Below are 16,755 nucleotides of genomic sequence, written 5' to 3'. Positions count from 1 at the left end.
AATGGCCTGTGACACAGCTGTCAGGAGATCCACTAAGGTGGTCGGGCCATAGCTTGGTTTTATACATTTTAGGGAGACATAAGACATCAATTAATACATATAAGATGTACATTGGTTTGGTCTGGAAAGGCAGGACATCTCAAAGTCGGGGCTTCCAAGTCACAGGTAGATGCAAATATTTTCTGATTGGCAGTTGGCTGAAAGGTTAAGTTATTGTCCAAAGACCTAGAATCAATAGATGGGAATGTCTGGGTTAAGAAGAGGAGTTGTGGGTTATTCAGAGGAAGCCTCAGGTAGCAGCAGGCTTCAGAAGGAATACATTGTAAATGTTTTTAATCACTGCTGATTCTTTCCTGAATCAGGAAAAAGGCCTGGAAAAGGAAGGGGATTCTCTTTCGAATGTAGATTTTTCCCACAAGAGACAGCTTTGCAGGACTATTTCAAGATATGGCAAAGGAATATAATTTGGGGTGAAACACTTCATTTTCTTTCAGTCCTGCTATCTGTCATGTGAGGCTATACTAGAGTCAGGCTAGAATTTGGTATCTTTTTGCTACAAAGTCTGCTTTGTCAGTCTTAAGATCTATTTCAATGTTAATGCTAGTCAGCTGTGCCAGAATTCCTACAGGGAGGAGGAAATAATGAGGCATGTCCAACTCCCCTTCTCATTATGGTCTGAACTAGTTTTTCGGGTTAACTTTGAAATGCCCTTGGCCAAGGGTAGGGTCCATCAGTCAACCAAGGGGCTTAGAATTTTAGTTTTTTGTTTACGTTGCTAAACCCATAGCCTAAGACAGATACACAGACTTGACTGTGGGATTGGAAAAGATAAGTGACTGGTGGATAATTGTCTAGAAAATTTTGGTAAAGTCATGGCTATGTATCCCCATCAACCTATTAAGAGGATTAGAGATATTTTATTAATTCTTAATTTTGGAGGGTTAGAATCTTGGAACCGCCTCATCAAATGTCACTCAGTATTGGAGTTAGGGTAGCTGAACCATTGAGCTAAACCAGAACATATGAAGAAAGAGCAAATGTTTGGAATCAGAAGGTTTAAGGTCAGTGCTCTGACAATAGTTCATTGACTTTGGGAAAAATCACTCTGATCCTCAGTTTTCTCAGCTGCACAATGGATATAATAACACTTTTTCTCTGTTCTTTCTAGGGTTGTTCTGAGGCAGAGATAAGAAAGTGTATGTAAGGTCTTTTTGTATACTGTTAAATGTTACATGGATGTTAATTGTTATGATGATGATGATGATGATGATGATGATGTGCCTAATATGCAGCCTGGTATTTTTCAGGGATTACTAATCCGTCTTTATTACTTCCTTCTAGTAATCACAGCAAACGCCTGAGCAATGTCATTCTATAAACATCCCTGGTTGGGTTTAGGGAGCAAACAGAAATCTAGGGTCCAGTTGCTGGAGTCATCTCTGTGATATCAGCTAGCACATTTCTGATAACTCCTCAACCTTCATGACAACCTGAAATGTGCTTTTCAGCTCAGACCCCTGTCATTTTCTGTCAGAGACTGAGAGATTTTTAGCACAGGAAGAAAAGCCTAAGAGTCCTTTCCTTCTTGGCCTTGAAAAGAAAATATAACTGTTTGGAAGAAAAAAAAAAATTCACAGGTCTGACAAAGAACTAATATTTATTCTTTCAAAATGTACTTCTGAAATAGTTCAGATATATAAAAAAATTTTAACAATTATAATGAACACTCACACTTCCACCCACCTTAAGAAATAAAACACCAACAAAATAAGACTTTTGGTACCCCTCTGAAATTGTATCCCAGATAAGCAGTATCTTGAATTTTGTTGTTTGTCATTCATTTCTCGGCATTTTTGCCATTGATCAACATCAATTCCTTATAAGGGCATATCTTTAGCTAGGCATGGTGACACGTGCCTGTAGTCCCTGCTACTTGGGAGGCTGAGGTGGGAGTTCACTTAAGCCCAGGAGTTAGAGGTTACAGTGAGCTATAATCATTGCCACTGCACTCCAGCATAGTGAGACCCTGTCTTTATAAAAGGTATTTTTTAAAACAATTTTTTAAAGTGAGCAGAATCTTTCCAGACTTATCACAGTTCTATATATCAATATTCCTTCTTCATCTCCTGTTTTAAAGGTTATAGCATTTCTTTTTAAAATTGTAAGTTTCTCACTAACATACACGTTTTTGACATCTTAAGAATTGAGCTTGGTGAAATATATATATTTGGTCAAAAATAAAGCACCAATGCTCATTATCTTTATACATTGCAGAATGTCTCCCCCGCTCCCCCCTCTTCCTGAACCTCTTCTCCCTTCTTTATTTGCATTGGCATGTGGACTTCTTGTTCCCACCAAATGAGTCAGTGAGATAGAACGGATGTCAGTGTCTCCTGAAAAAAAAAAAGATGCCATACTGTCTTGTAGAGTCACAAAAAGCATTAGTTTGAGCCAACACTGAAAAAACTTGGGAGAGCTCACATAAAAGTCTGGATTTCTGGCTTCTTTAGAAAATGCTGATAACACACTGCCAACATTCCCACATAACAATCATCCACTTGAACCAAGAAGCAGCTGCGTCTTTTAAATGGGGCACCTTCCATTTTATCATGTGATGTTCCTATCACTCCTTTTTTCTCCCTAAGAACAATGTCAGTTGTCATTTATTACTATACTTGGACTGCTGATGTTCCTTATGGTAGAGGAAAAAGTTTTTTCCTTACCCATACAAATACTCTCGAAAGTAGGGAAAGAAAAAACAAAAAAATCAATCAAAAGGGCCAAACCCACTCTGAAGTCACCCTTAAACAAGCAGATAGTCTAGGAAAAAAGTGTGCTCACTCCAAAATCAGAACTTTAAGAGAAGCTCCCCTGACTTTTTTTTAATCAATTAGATTGCTGCTTCTAAGGCCCTCTTCTACAGGAATTTACTTCAGTAACCTGTCACCCCAAATCCTCACATCAACTTCCAGTCTCCTCTAGATTCATATGTAATTTTAACCTAGACTTAAGACAATTAGTGGAAAATGAGACAAGAGAAATGTAGGAAGAGGATAAATGTTAAAAGACTCTCAACATAAAAGACTCCAAACATTCAAAGACATCCCAGCTTTGAATTCAGGGATGAGGCACAGAAATCAACACACAGTGGATAGGATTATTTAAAAACAATTTCACAAAAGGAGATCCACTTTAAATATAATTTAAAAAGTGTTGCTGGTAAGGTTAAGGTGTTTTTTTTCCTAACATCTCATCAAATTTAAGCCAATCTAAAATAGGATGATAGAGAATAAGCTCTAACCTTGGAAATTATATTTAGGTTGTAATGACTGAAGCACTTGGTAGGCCAATAGCAAATATTAAAAATGAAGAGAGGGAAATTAAAGAAATTGTAAGTATTTAGCTAGCAGCATTCAAGGAAAAAAGGCACTGTGTATCTGGCCTCTAGATAAAATACAGGAATTCCAGCCACTAGCAAGGTGTTCTCTGTACAGAGTAGGTATAAATCATTTGGCTTCTATATAAATTATTCAAGTACTTCTTTGTCACTTTAAGCTTAAGAAGAATTTTATAAATATTATTTTGGGAAAAGTATGTCTTAGCTAAGAGACATGAGAACAAGTAATCCTTGATGTATGAATAGCTATCTGATTTAAAAGCAACTGGTAACATTATAGTATTTTCTCCATATTACTCACAACCCTGTCCCACATACCACTCTTCCCATAGGTGATACCCCTGATATTTTTTCTACTTTTGCAGGTCACATGAAAAGTGAAGGATAGAGTAAGAAATAAAATGTTATGGGTGTCTAGAAGTATTAACTCTGGCCTTGGGTGACTACTCCAACAGCAGTCCCCCTCTTCCACCTCTTTTTCTTTAGACCCCTTGGCCATCTCTGTCATGGGAGGGAGAGGGTCAAGGGAAAGCTGCTGAAACAAGATAAATTCTTGTATCTTCATGTAGAATTCTGAATGTCTTTTCCTATAGAAATACTATTATAAATTGTGGTTAAATTTAGTTTAAATAGTACTGAGTGTATCATACTTAAGCATGTTTTTTGCTAGATCAATCCTTTTGAATTAGCTTACGACTCCAAAAATGATTGAAAAACATATTCCACAGTCATAAACATATATGTACAAGTGAAATTTTGGAAGCAATCTGTTTCTCAGTTTGAGAAATGCCTTGGTCTCTCATTATTATAAATTATTGCCCATTATTAATTTATAATCACCCTGGCTTTGTTATCTTTGAATTTAGAGTAGGAAGAATTAGTGCTGAATTAAGACTGAGAGTCCTAAATTGCAATACTGAGATTCATTCATTCACTAATAGCTACTATATATTAGTAGGCACTGTACTAGGTTTTGGGATACAGAATGATTAAAACAGATGCACTCCCTGCTGTCATGAAACCTGCAGTTTATATGAGGGAAGACAAATACTAAGCAGTTGACCACACCAATAATTAACTATGAGTCCTATAAAGGGACAGTGCTGGGGAAAAAGAAAAAAACAACTTAAGTAAGGGAACCTGACGTCTTGTGAGAGTTAGGGAAGACTAAGGAAGTCTATTTGGGGCCTGAAAGATGAATATGAATTAGCCACTTAAACAAGTGGAGAATTGGTATCCCAGTTAAAGGGACCAGTATCTGAAAAAAACCCGGGGTGAGAAGAATCTTGGGGCATTGGAGGAAATAAAAGGAAGCTAGTGTGTCTAGAGCATATTAGCATGAGCAAAGGCTGGACTAGCAGGTAAGGGCCAAATAAAGCAGGATGCTTTAGGTCATGTAACAGATTTTAGACTTCTCTCTAATATCAATAGGAAGCCACTGGAGTATTTCATTTATTATGATTATAATTAGCATCTTGCTATGCTACACAGGCTGCACTTGAACTCTTGAGCTCAAGTGATCCTCCTGCCTCAGACTCCCTAAGAGCTAGGACCACAGGTGTGCACCACTGCACTTGGCTCTGGAGCATTTTAATCAGAATGATGTCTTATCAGAATGATGTACAGAATTTCTTATCTTTGTACTGTATTTTTTTCTGCAGTTGGGCCATTCTGAAAGTGGCAGTTAATCATGGCCTGAGAGAGTAAATGCAGTGTTCAGATCACTGAATTTGTGCCACGAGAGATTGTACTGGAAGAATTTTATTATAAAATGCTTTATATTATAAGCACATCCAGTGACTCTTTGGCATCAATCTCCTTTACAAAAATTAAATAATCAAAAGTAACTAAATATAATTCAAACCTACCTCCAGACTCGTGCTATTGTTTTTTTTTTTTTTTTTTTTGCATATGCAGAGCTCTCTGATTATCCAGAGAGCTCAGCCTGCAGAAGCAGTGTGTGCGGGGGCGGGGTGGACAGAACAAGATTTTGGCCCTCCATTGCAAACTGTTGCCTTTTCAAATGATGCACACATGCTTGGTCCATCTGTCATCAAGGACTCTGCAGAATAGTCAGTAAAACTTTCTATTCCATGTTTGAAGCTGCATTGCCAAATATTAGTAACTCATTTTATTTATAACTGATTCTCTAAAGTAGGAAAAACAGGTGGTACTCATGAAGAACTCAATAGTAGCCAAATTTCAAAGGTCAGATGCTGTAAGTATGGAATAAGAGGAAGCATTCTGTGTTCATACTCTTACTATAAAAATGTTTGCCTGTGGATCCTTTCCCCAACTATAATAGTAGTGCTTAAGGCTGCCCAGGACCTCTTTCTAGAGCCTTGCCCCCAAACCCCAGCCAAATTACTATTCTCCAGGAAGTTCCCCAGGCTGCAGACTTTTAAAAATACCCTCATGGGGACTCCTTCCTAACTCATTTTATGAGGCCAGCATCATCCTGATACCAAAACCTGGCAGAGATACAATAAAAAAACTTTAGGACAATATCCCTGATAAGCATCGATGCAAAAATCCTCAATAAAATACTGGAAAACTGAATCCAGCAGCACATCAAAAAGCTTATCCATCATGATCAAGTCAGCTTCATCCCTGGGATGCAAGGCTGGTTCAACATATGCAAATCAATAAATGTAATTTGTCACATAAACAAATTTAAAGACAACCACATGATTATCTCAATAGATGCAGAAAAGACCTTTGATAAAATTCAACATCTCTTCATGTTAAAAATTCTCAATATGCTAGGTATTGATGGAACATAACTCAAAATAATGAGAGCCATTTATGACAAACCCACAGCCAATATTACACTGAATGGACAAAAACTGAAAGCATTCCCCTTGAAAAGCAGCACAAGACAAGGATGCCTCTCTCACCACTACTATTCAACATAGCATCGGGAGTTCTGGTGAAGGCAGTCAGGCAAGAGAAAGAAATAAAGAGTATTCAAATAGGAAGAGAGGAAGTCAAACTGTTTCTGTTTGCAGATGACATGATCGTATATCTAGAAAACCCCATGTGTTAGCCCAAAAGCTTCTTAAGCTGATAAGCAACTTCAGCAAAGTCTCAGGATACAAAATTAATGTGCAAAAATCACAAGCATTCCTATATACCAAGAACAGACAAGCAGAGAGTTCAATCATGAATCAACTATCATTCACAATTGCTACAAAGACAATAAAACACCTAGGGATACAGCTAATGAGGGAATTGAAGGACGTCTTCAAGGAGAACTACAAACCACTGCTCAAGGAAAGAGAGGACAAAAACAAATGAAAAAACATTCCATGCTCATGGATAGGAAGAATCAATATTGTGAAAATGGCCACATTACCCAAAGTAATTTATAGATTCAATGCTATTTCCATTAAAATACCATTGATATTCTTCACATAATTAGAAAAAACTACTTTAAAATTCATATGAAGCCAAGAAAGAGCCTGCATAGCCATGACAATCCTAAGCAAAAGGAACAAAGCTGGAGGCATCACATTGCCCAACTTCAAACTGTATTACAAGGCTACAGTAACCAAAACAGCATGGTACTGCTACCAAAACAGACACATAGACTAATGGAACAGAATAGAGAACTCAGAAATAAGACTGCACAGCTACAACTATCTGAACTTTGACAAACCTGACAAAAACAAGCAATGGGGAAGGGATTCCCTATTTAATAAATGGTGCTGGGAGACTGGCCAACCACACGCAAAAAACTGAAAGTGGACCCCTTCCTTATACCTTATGCAAAAATTACCTCAAGATGGATTAAAGACTTAAATGTAAAACCCCAAAGTATAAAAACTCTGGAAGAAAATCTAGGCAATACCACTCAGAACATAGGTACGGGGAAAGGTTTCATGATGAAAATGTCAAAAGCAATTGCAACAAAAGCAAAAACTGACAAACAGGATCTAATTAAAGCTAAAGAGCTTCTGCACAGCAAAAGAAGCTATTATCAGAGTGAACAGACAACCTACAGAATGGGAGAAAATTTTTGCAATCTATCTATCTGACAAAGGTCTAATATCCAGAATCTACAAGGAATTTTAAAAAATTTACAAGAAAAAAACCAAAGAACCCCACTAAAAAGTGGGCAAAGGACATGAACAAATACTTCTCAAAAGAAGAGATACATGCAGCCAACAAACATATGAAAAAAAGCTCAACATCACTATCATTAGAAAAATGCAAATCAAAACCACTGTGACATACCATCTCATGCCAGTCAGAATGGTGATTATTAAAAAGTCAAAAAAGAGCAGATATTGGTGAGGCTGTGGAGAAAAAGGTATGCTTTTATACTGTTGGTTGGAATGTAAATTAGTTCAACAATTGTGGAAGACTGTGTGTGGTGATTCTTCAAAGACCTAGAACCAGAAATACCATTTGACCCAACAGTTACATTACTGGGTATATACCCAAAGGAATATAAATCATTCTGTTATAAAGATACATGCACACATATGTTCATTGCAGCACTATTCACAATAGCAAAGACACAGCAGAATCTACCCAAATTCCCATCAATTATAGACTGGGTAAAGAAAATATGGTTCATATACACCATGGAATACTATGCAGCCATAAAAAGGAATGAGATCATGTCCTTTGCAGGGACATGGATGGAGCTGGAAGCCATTATCCTCAGCAAACTAATGCAGTAACAAAAAACCAAACTCTGCATGTTCTCACTTACAAGTGGGAGCTGACAAAGAGAACACATGGACACAGGGAGGGGAACAATACACACTGGGGTCTGTTGCTGAGGGGAGCATCAGGAAAAAGAGCTAACACATGCTGGGCTTAATACCTAGGGATGGGTTGATAGGTGCAGCAAACCACCATGGCATATGTTTATCTATGTAACAAAACTGCATATCCTGCACTTGTATTCCAGAACTTAAAGTAGTAAAAAATGCCCTCATGGTCCTCCATTTCCTTCCTGTGTGGTTTTGTGCTGATAAATTATGATCATCTAATCTCACAAATTCATCCACGAATTGTTTTAGTGAGGATTGTTTGGTGTTAAACCCCTCCTGGAGATTACTACAGAAAACAATGGCTATAATGTCGAAAGACTTTAGCTACATTGCATGTCAGTAGGCAAGACAATATTGTGGGCAGGAAGGATCTTTCTCTTATTAGTCTCTTATACTGTGATCATGAGAACAGCAACAAATTTCTGAGGAATTGGCCGGGTGCGGTGGCTCAAGCCTGTAATCCCAGCACTTTGGGAGGCCGAGACGGGCGGATCACAAGGTCAGGAGATCGAGACCATCCTGGCTAACACGGTGAAACCCCGTCTCTACTAAAAAAAAATACAAAAAACTAGCCGGGCGAGGTGGCGGGCGCCTGTAGTCCCAGCTACTGGGGAGGCTGAGGCAGGAGAATGGCGTGAACCCGGGAGGCGGAGCTTGCAGTGAGCCCAGATCGCGCCACTGCACTCCAGCCTGGGAGACAGAGCGAGACTCCGTCTCAAAAAAAAAAAAAAAAAAAAAAAAAAAAAATTCTGAGGAATTAAGAATAGAATAAATACTGGGAGACAGCTTAATAAAGTTCAGATTTTCAAAAGGGAAAGAAGGATGTGTTTTGGCTGTCTAGTATCCTTTTTTTTATATAACACTGATTTTTTTCTGTTGGGAAATTACCTCTTTCCCATTGGAGTGGGATATTACAATGCCTTGATGTTCTCTAGCCAGCAGATGGGCTTGTGACTCAATATAGCCCATCCATTTGCACACCTTGAGTGACTATTAAAATGACTGAATTTTTGTGGACTTTATTTACCCTGATAGGGCACTTTAAATAGGCCATCCATTTCTTCTTGCTGTTGCGACACCTAGAACTAGCTTGGTTCTTGGTCTTTCTGAACCTGGTTATTTAATCTTCTCTTTTTAGTTCTTCCAATGAATTATTTTTTATTCTGTTGTTTGCAAACAACAGAAAAGGACACTAATTGCACAAATATTCATTCTAAACTGGTAAATTGATATTTATCCTATAAGTTTCTAGAGAGATTATCTACTAAATCTAATTCTTCTACCACTGATGTGGTGGGACTCCTATTCCTAGTCCTTTCTGAAGTGAAGTATGCTCATGTGATTTTCTTTGGCCACAGAAAGGTGATTTGGAGTGATATGTAGCATTTCTAGGTAGAAACTTTGAAAACCAGTGTGCGGTTTGCCACTGTTCTAGTGATCAGGGAAGTCTGTGTCAAAATGAAATCTCTATTAGCATGGGTATCTGAGGGACTATGATGAAAAGAGCTCCTCTGCTGCCCTACATTAGGCTTGTAGTATAAGGTAGTTATAAACTTTTGCCATGTTAAAAACTATTGAGATTTGGCCAGGTTGGTAGCTTGGGGAGATGTTATTCTGACTAATCATAAGAGTGACTTTAGAGGATGTAGAAAAATGGGTAGTTATTTCTGGTTGCCAGCTAGCATGGAGTCCTCAAGGATAAGACACGTTAGATATTTTACTCTAACTTTTAAAAATCAGAGTTGTTAGACCAGAAATATAAGAGAAATGGAAAAGGCTGAATTTCTCCCCTAAAGTAATATGTAAACCCTATTAACAAGAAAGAAGAGGGCCAAGCGCGGTGGCTCACACTTGTAATCCTAACACTCTGGGAAGCTGAGGTGGGTGGATCATGAGGTCAGGAGATCGAGATCATCCTGGCTAACATGGTGAAACCCTGCTGCTACTAAAAATACAAAAAAAAAAAAAAATTAGCAGGGCATGGTGGCCAGTGCCTATAGTCCCAGCTACTCGGGAGGCTGAGGCAGGAGAATGGCGTGAACCCGGGAAGCGGAGCTTGCAGTGAGCCGAGATCTCACCACTGCCCTCCAGCCTGGGAAACAGAGTGAGACTCGGTTTCAAAAAAAAAAAAAACAAAAACAAAAACAAAAAAAAAGAAGAAAGAAGATAGAATCTGTTTAAATTATTTTTATTTTAATGATAGTTAAATATAAATAAAACTATAAAGCAAGATCATCAAATATGACTTTAAAAAAGCTACACAACTAGTATTATTAAAATTCATCCCATTAATTAAAATAAAATTGCTATTTAGTAATGTGAACACGGTACTGACTTCCATAGGTTTAGTCTTCCGATTCTATCACATGCCATATGATGATTCAGGTCACCCACGTTTTTTCTTTATTTGAAACACTGCAAAATCATCATTTATAGAGGACACAGTGATGTCATCTAGCCTGCTTTTGGTGTGCAGGCATCATTTAAGTATTAAGGCATTTCTTTTTTTAACTAAAAACAATTAGAGTAGTACTTTTTGGTACCAATGTGAGGATAAATGCAGACCCAGGAACAAAAGTAGTGTGCCAATCCTCAGTTATAAAAGGGTCATTCAAATTATATTGAATACATTTGTATCAATTAAAAATGATTATTATTAAAATGAAATGATAACATTAGCATAATTCTCATAAGGGACTTGAGAATCTGAGAATATGTGGATTACCAAGAACTGCATGAAATAGTCTGAAAAACATTGTACTTGTTGTGAAATATCAACATTTCAGCAAGACATGACATCTCTCACAACACTGGACATCCTCATGGATGAACAAGATAATAATTATTGAACCATAGCAATAATTCATGGAATGTTTATTAATGGGTCAGTATCAATCCAGAGAGAGGTTTCTAGTGACATAGCTCAGAGCCTTATCCCAAACTTGTTTTATTTTGTAACTTAACTGAAGTCACCAATAAAAGTGTAGAATGTGTTAAACAAATATATTAATGACAAGCTGGAGATGAAAACAAATATGGTGCATGAAGAAGAAATATGCAAAACAACCTCTACTCCATCTCCCTTCCAGGATTTGATTCCTATATCATCTATTCCACCCATGAGCCCTCCCTTTTGGAGTCATGTACTGACCCCAAGAAGATCACTCCTCCTTATTTCTGTCTCTTTCTCCAGTAATATAACTGTCTTTATTCTTGGTAATTTCTTCATAGAGATGGATAATCCTTCCAATTGCCTGACTTTTTGGTTTCTTTACCTCCTTCCTTTCTTCCAATGTCCTTGTCTTCCACCTTCCCTCAGTCACTCTACAGGTCGTATCTTAAATTTTGTAACTGTGAATAACTGAACTCTCTGCATAATCTCAATTTCAAGCTTTCTATTCTTACTTCCTCCTCCTCTAACCTTTTCAGTTCATTTCTTTCAGTACCTGAATTCCAACAATCCTTTGAACCCACCAAGACCATGAAGTATCTATTCTACTATCTAATCACTCACGTCTTTTGTCCCTTTGTTATTCAGTTTGAATTCTATGATCTATCAGTATACTAACTCCAGTACTTATACCCTTACCTTCTTTCCACTCACCACTCTCTCACTATATTGCTTTCACTTGTCTTCAATCAAGACTAAATCCAATTTTATACCATTACATATCTGTACTTGTTTAGTCAATATGACTAGAGAAAAACACAGAACAATGTTGACTTGTTTCACTTTGTATTCATGATCATTAACCTTAAGTGGACTCTTAATGCTGCCTACCAATTACACATACGCCTACTCCGTTAGATTCAGATAATTATTTCATTCTTCTCCTTTCTCTTTAAATTTTCAATACTTCTTCCCTCATAAGCTTCACTTTTAGCTTATGACCTTGCTTCTACTTTGCCTGATAAAATAGAAGCAATATTTAAGAACTTGCAAAAGCTATACCACGTTTTCTACCTTTCTTAATATACTTGTGACCATATACTTTGCTTTCTCCTCTGTTATTATGGATAAGTTCTATGTACTTCTAAATAAGTCCAGGTCTTCAACTTTTCTAGATCTTTTCCCTTCTCTCCAACTCAGTGATGTCCTCCAACTATTCTTCCTGCTTTCATGCATCATTGATTTCTCAATAGTAAACATTCTGTTTCTATTATGTTATCATAAAATAAATAACTAAATAAATAGATAAACAAATTAGCCTTTTCTTGAACTCACTTCCTTGCCAGCTCACATGCCATTTCCCTTTACAAAAAAACCCTAAGAAAAAGGTATTTATACACTTGATCTCCAATTTCTCTCTTCCCTTTCTTCCTGGAATGCATTCTAAATAAGCTTTTACCCTTGCCACTCCACCACAACCACTCCTGTCAATATCATCCATGACCTCATGTCCTCATCTTATTAGACTTTCAGCAGCATTTGACAGACTTGAGCACTCCCCCCTTTTCACTTGGCATGGACAACACAATCTATTAGCTTTTCAACTACCTCATTTACTGTTCCTTTTTATTCTCTCTTCTTGGTTATTACTCATTTCTTTACATTGGAATGCCTTAGGTTTTAGTCATTGCATCTCTACTCTTTTCTATCCATACTCATTCCCTTGGTGGTTTGATCCAGTACCATGATTTTTTTTTGTTTGTTTGTTTAGAGATGGGGTCTTACTCTGTTGACCAGAGCTGGAATGCAGGACTACAGGTGTGTGAGCCACTGTGTCTGGCTCTTTAAATGCAATCTAAACACTGGTGATTCACAGCTATAAATTTATAAAGACATTTATATAGCTCAGGTCTCTCCCCTGAATGCCTGACTTAATATCGAACTGCCAATGAACACGACCAAAATATTAACAGGTCTAAAACTAAGTCCTGATCTGCCCTTAAAAACTTTCTCCCCCGAGTTGAACAATGAGAACACATGGACACAGGGAGGGGAACATCACACACTGGGGCTTGTCGGGGTGTGGGGGGCTAGCGGGGGGATAGCATTAGAACAAATACCTAATGTAGATGACAGGTTGATAAGTGCAGTAAACCAACATGGCACGTGTATACCTATGTAACAAACCTGCACGTTCTGCACATGTGTCCCAGGACTTAAAGTATAAAAAACAAACCAAAACAAAAAAAGCTTTCTCCCCTTAAGTCTTCCTTGATCAGTCAATGGCAACTCCATTTTTTAAACTGTTCAGGCCTGAGACTATAAACTTCCAGCAGTTGTCTAACAGCTTGCAACAACTGATTATTACTTAACGATTCTTCATATTAGTACTTTTTTTTTGGTTATTGATCAATTACCTATCCCAATCTTTCAAGTTACAGACTTTCTATTTTATGGTATCTTTTTTTTTTTTTTTTTGAGACAGAGTCTGGCTCTGTTGCCCAGGCTGGAGTGCAGTGGCCGGATCTCAGCTCACTGCAAGCTCCGCCTCCCGGGTTTACGCCATTCTCCCGCCTTAGCCTCCCGAGTAGCTGGGACTACAGGCGCCCACCACCTCGCCCGGCTAGTTTTTTGTATTTTTTAGTAGAGACGGGGTTTCACCATATTAGCCAGGATGGTCTCGATCTCCTGACCTCGTGATCCGCCCGTCTCGGCCTCCCAAAGTGCTGGGATTACAGGCTTGAGCCACCGCGCCCGGCCTATTTTATGGTATCTAAGACTAAGAAGATAATCTCTACATCTCTGGGAACTATAATTTAAGAGGGCTACAGGCATCTGGATGGTGTTAAGAGGAAAAATCACCAAAATATTGAGAGAAAGTAAAGCCAAGTTTATGAGAATTAGTTGAAGAAATTGAGGATAGAGAAAAGAAATCAAAGGAGAAGTTATATCTGTTGTCAAATATTTCTACTGTCCTTCATGTGGAAGGATGATGACCACAATTTGAACTATCTATCCTAGTAAAGTTAAGCCATTAGGAATGTGACAATGCTTTCTTCTGGGAATGGATAGACTTGATAATCAGCCACTAAAAGAACATAATACTGCAAGGCTTAGACCGTTTAGTTCCCAAGTCTATATATATATATATATAATATATATATATATATCTATGACTCTCTCTCTCTCTCTCTCTCTCTCTCCTCTCTCTCTCTCTCTCTGTGTGTGTGTGTGTGTGTGTGTTACAAAAAGGAAAGGAATAATATCTTGAGATATTTTACAGTCTTAATATATTGTTATATGTCCATGATTGTTACTTTGCAATACCTTTACTAGAGTATAAAGGAAACCCTTTATTCAGTGTCCCAAAACAAAAAGTTTAGTTAGATGTTATCATACCTCATCTGAGAAAGAGATGGTCAACTGTCTCATAGGTAGGGAAGCAGTGACTGGAAATGTTTCTGTCCAATCCTCTTAAGAGAGAGGCTTCTTTTCTTCTCAGATATGTACAAGTTTAAGGAAAGAGATCTTCCTCCCAAAGGCTGAAAAATAAATTAGAATTATATGTGATATCTGTCATATATAGTTCTGAGTCTTTCACCTATGTTTTATAAACAATAACCTATTATTTAATTTTTGACTGGACAAAGAGAAGAGGTTATTTGCCTGAGTTTCAGCTACAAATTCTCAAAACAAAACAAACAAACAAACAAAAAAAACAAAAAAAAACTTCTTTTAAGACAAATAGGTCAAAGTTGTAGAGTAACAGATTTTGACTTCCTATGAAAACGACTTATCATTTCCAGGATGTGTTGCCTCTAGAGCAGTGGCTCTCAATCTTGGCTGCAGTTGAAATCACTTGAGAGGGTTAAAAAATTCTGATTTTTGAGTCCCGCTCTCAGATTCTAATTTAGTTGATCTGGGCTGTAGCTTCAGCATGGTGATTTTAAAACGCTCCCACAGGTGTCCCATTGTGCAGCCAAGGTTGAAAACCTCTTTTCTAGAGATATTTTAGTCCTTCTTTCTGTTGCTGAGGATAGATGAGGGAAGATGGGGGTGAGGGTAGTGTTTCATGTATGTGTTGGAGGACCACTCTGAGCAAATGTTGCTGAAATAATGTAAGCATTAAACAGTTTATTGGAGTAGGTAGCCTTTTATCTTTTCCAACCTTGAGATTCTGTCATCTTGTGTCTAGCCTTCACAATGCACATATATGGAAACAAGGAAATGTATACAAGGATACAAATTCCACTGAGCTATACAAATTGAGATGATTTTGCTAGCATAGCTGTATTCTTAGTTGCTGCCTCTTTGGGTGAGTAAACTATTCTTTTATTCTGACTGCTTTTCAATGCACATGACATAGTTTTATTAGACTACATTATACACAGCATCATTGAGTCAAAGAAAAGTTATTAGCCTGCTAGAAGAAGCTTCTTAAGCAGCTGTGAGGGCTCGTTAATATACATTATGATGTTAATAGTGCACATAAATGTGTGTTGAGTGGGTGGTAGGGGACAGAAATTTAAACCAAATTAAAAATGTGAGAGAGACTGCAGCACATGGGAAATAAATGATCATTGCCACTAGTCTCAATTATTTTTCTTTTTTTCAAGGTCAAGTTGGCAATTTTTCACAAATCCTACCCACAAATGCCCTTCCCAATTGATTGACTCTTACAGCTAGAAGCTCTTCTTACACCCAGGAGGCAAGCTTGCTTTTTTTATGCTATTAGAAAAAATCTAAATGCCAAAGTGAAAAGAATACTGAGCTTCTGTTTATTTTTATCTGAAAAATCAAAACATCAGGCAAACTCTAAAGCAGTTAATTTTGATTTTAATCCAGGATTTAAAAAAATGAAAAAAATGAGCTCAAATGACTAAAAAAAAAACCTAAGGAAAACTGTTAATTATTTTAAATAAACATAAATAAAGCCTTATTATAACACTGCTAGGTAGGAATCTCGTAATTCTTCCCACTCAATAAAGCATGCTATCTGATGTGGCAAAAGAAAGAAAATCTTTTATTCGTCATTCCTATTGCAGGATGAAACAATATCTAATGCTTCCATAACTGTGTAGGACTTTTTCTCATGGATTTCTTTTCCCTAAAATTTAACCATAGCTTGAAGAATCAGGGTAAACTATCATAATTTTGCACATAGAGACGGTGAGAAGTCTGTAGGGATTCTTAATTGTTATACTGATAAACAAAGTGTATTAGTCTGTTTTCACACTGCTGATAAAGACATACCTGAGACTGGGCAATTTACAAAAGAAACAGGTTTAATTGGACTTACAGTTCCATGTGCCTGAGGAGGCCTCACAATCATGGCAGAAAGCAAGGAGGAGCAAGTCACATCTTACATGGATGGCAGCAGGGAAAGAAAGAGCTTGTGCAGGGAAACTCCCATTTTTAAAACTATCAGATCTCATGAGACTCATTCACTATCATGAGAACAGTGCAGGAAAGACCTGTCCCCATAATTCAATCACCTCCCACTGGGTCCCTCCCACAACATGTGAAAATTGTGGGAATTAACAATTCAAGATGAGATTTGGATGGGGACACAGCCAAACCATTTCACAAAGAGAGATGTACATGATGTTTGATACAAGTAGGAGAGTGTGATTAAATGGGAGAAGGCAGGAATAAAGTGGGAGGTAGGGGCTGTTAGTAGGGTA

At 37.6% G+C, this 16,755-nt stretch overlaps 1 long non-coding RNA gene across 1 annotated transcript in view; it reads right to left on the bottom strand.

The window, feature by feature from the left end:
- Window positions 1-16,755, bottom strand: part of LOC117083440 — a 46,498-nt gene that overhangs the window by 11,743 nt on the left and 18,000 nt on the right. Inside the window, exon 2 of the long non-coding RNA XR_004437085.1 lies at window positions 14,471-14,613. This is a non-coding gene — a long non-coding RNA (uncharacterized LOC117083440). The remainder of the gene's footprint in view (window positions 1-14,470; window positions 14,614-16,755) is intronic.

The sequence above is a fragment of the Trachypithecus francoisi genome, unplaced genomic scaffold (assembly GCF_009764315.1).
Source record: "Trachypithecus francoisi isolate TF-2019V2 unplaced genomic scaffold, Tfra_2.0 Lachesis_group0, whole genome shotgun sequence".
In the NCBI taxonomy this organism is placed as follows: domain Eukaryota; kingdom Metazoa; phylum Chordata; class Mammalia; order Primates; family Cercopithecidae; genus Trachypithecus; species Trachypithecus francoisi.
The sequence above is the reverse complement of the archived record's forward strand: the minus strand, read 5'-3'. Positions and strand labels throughout refer to the sequence as shown.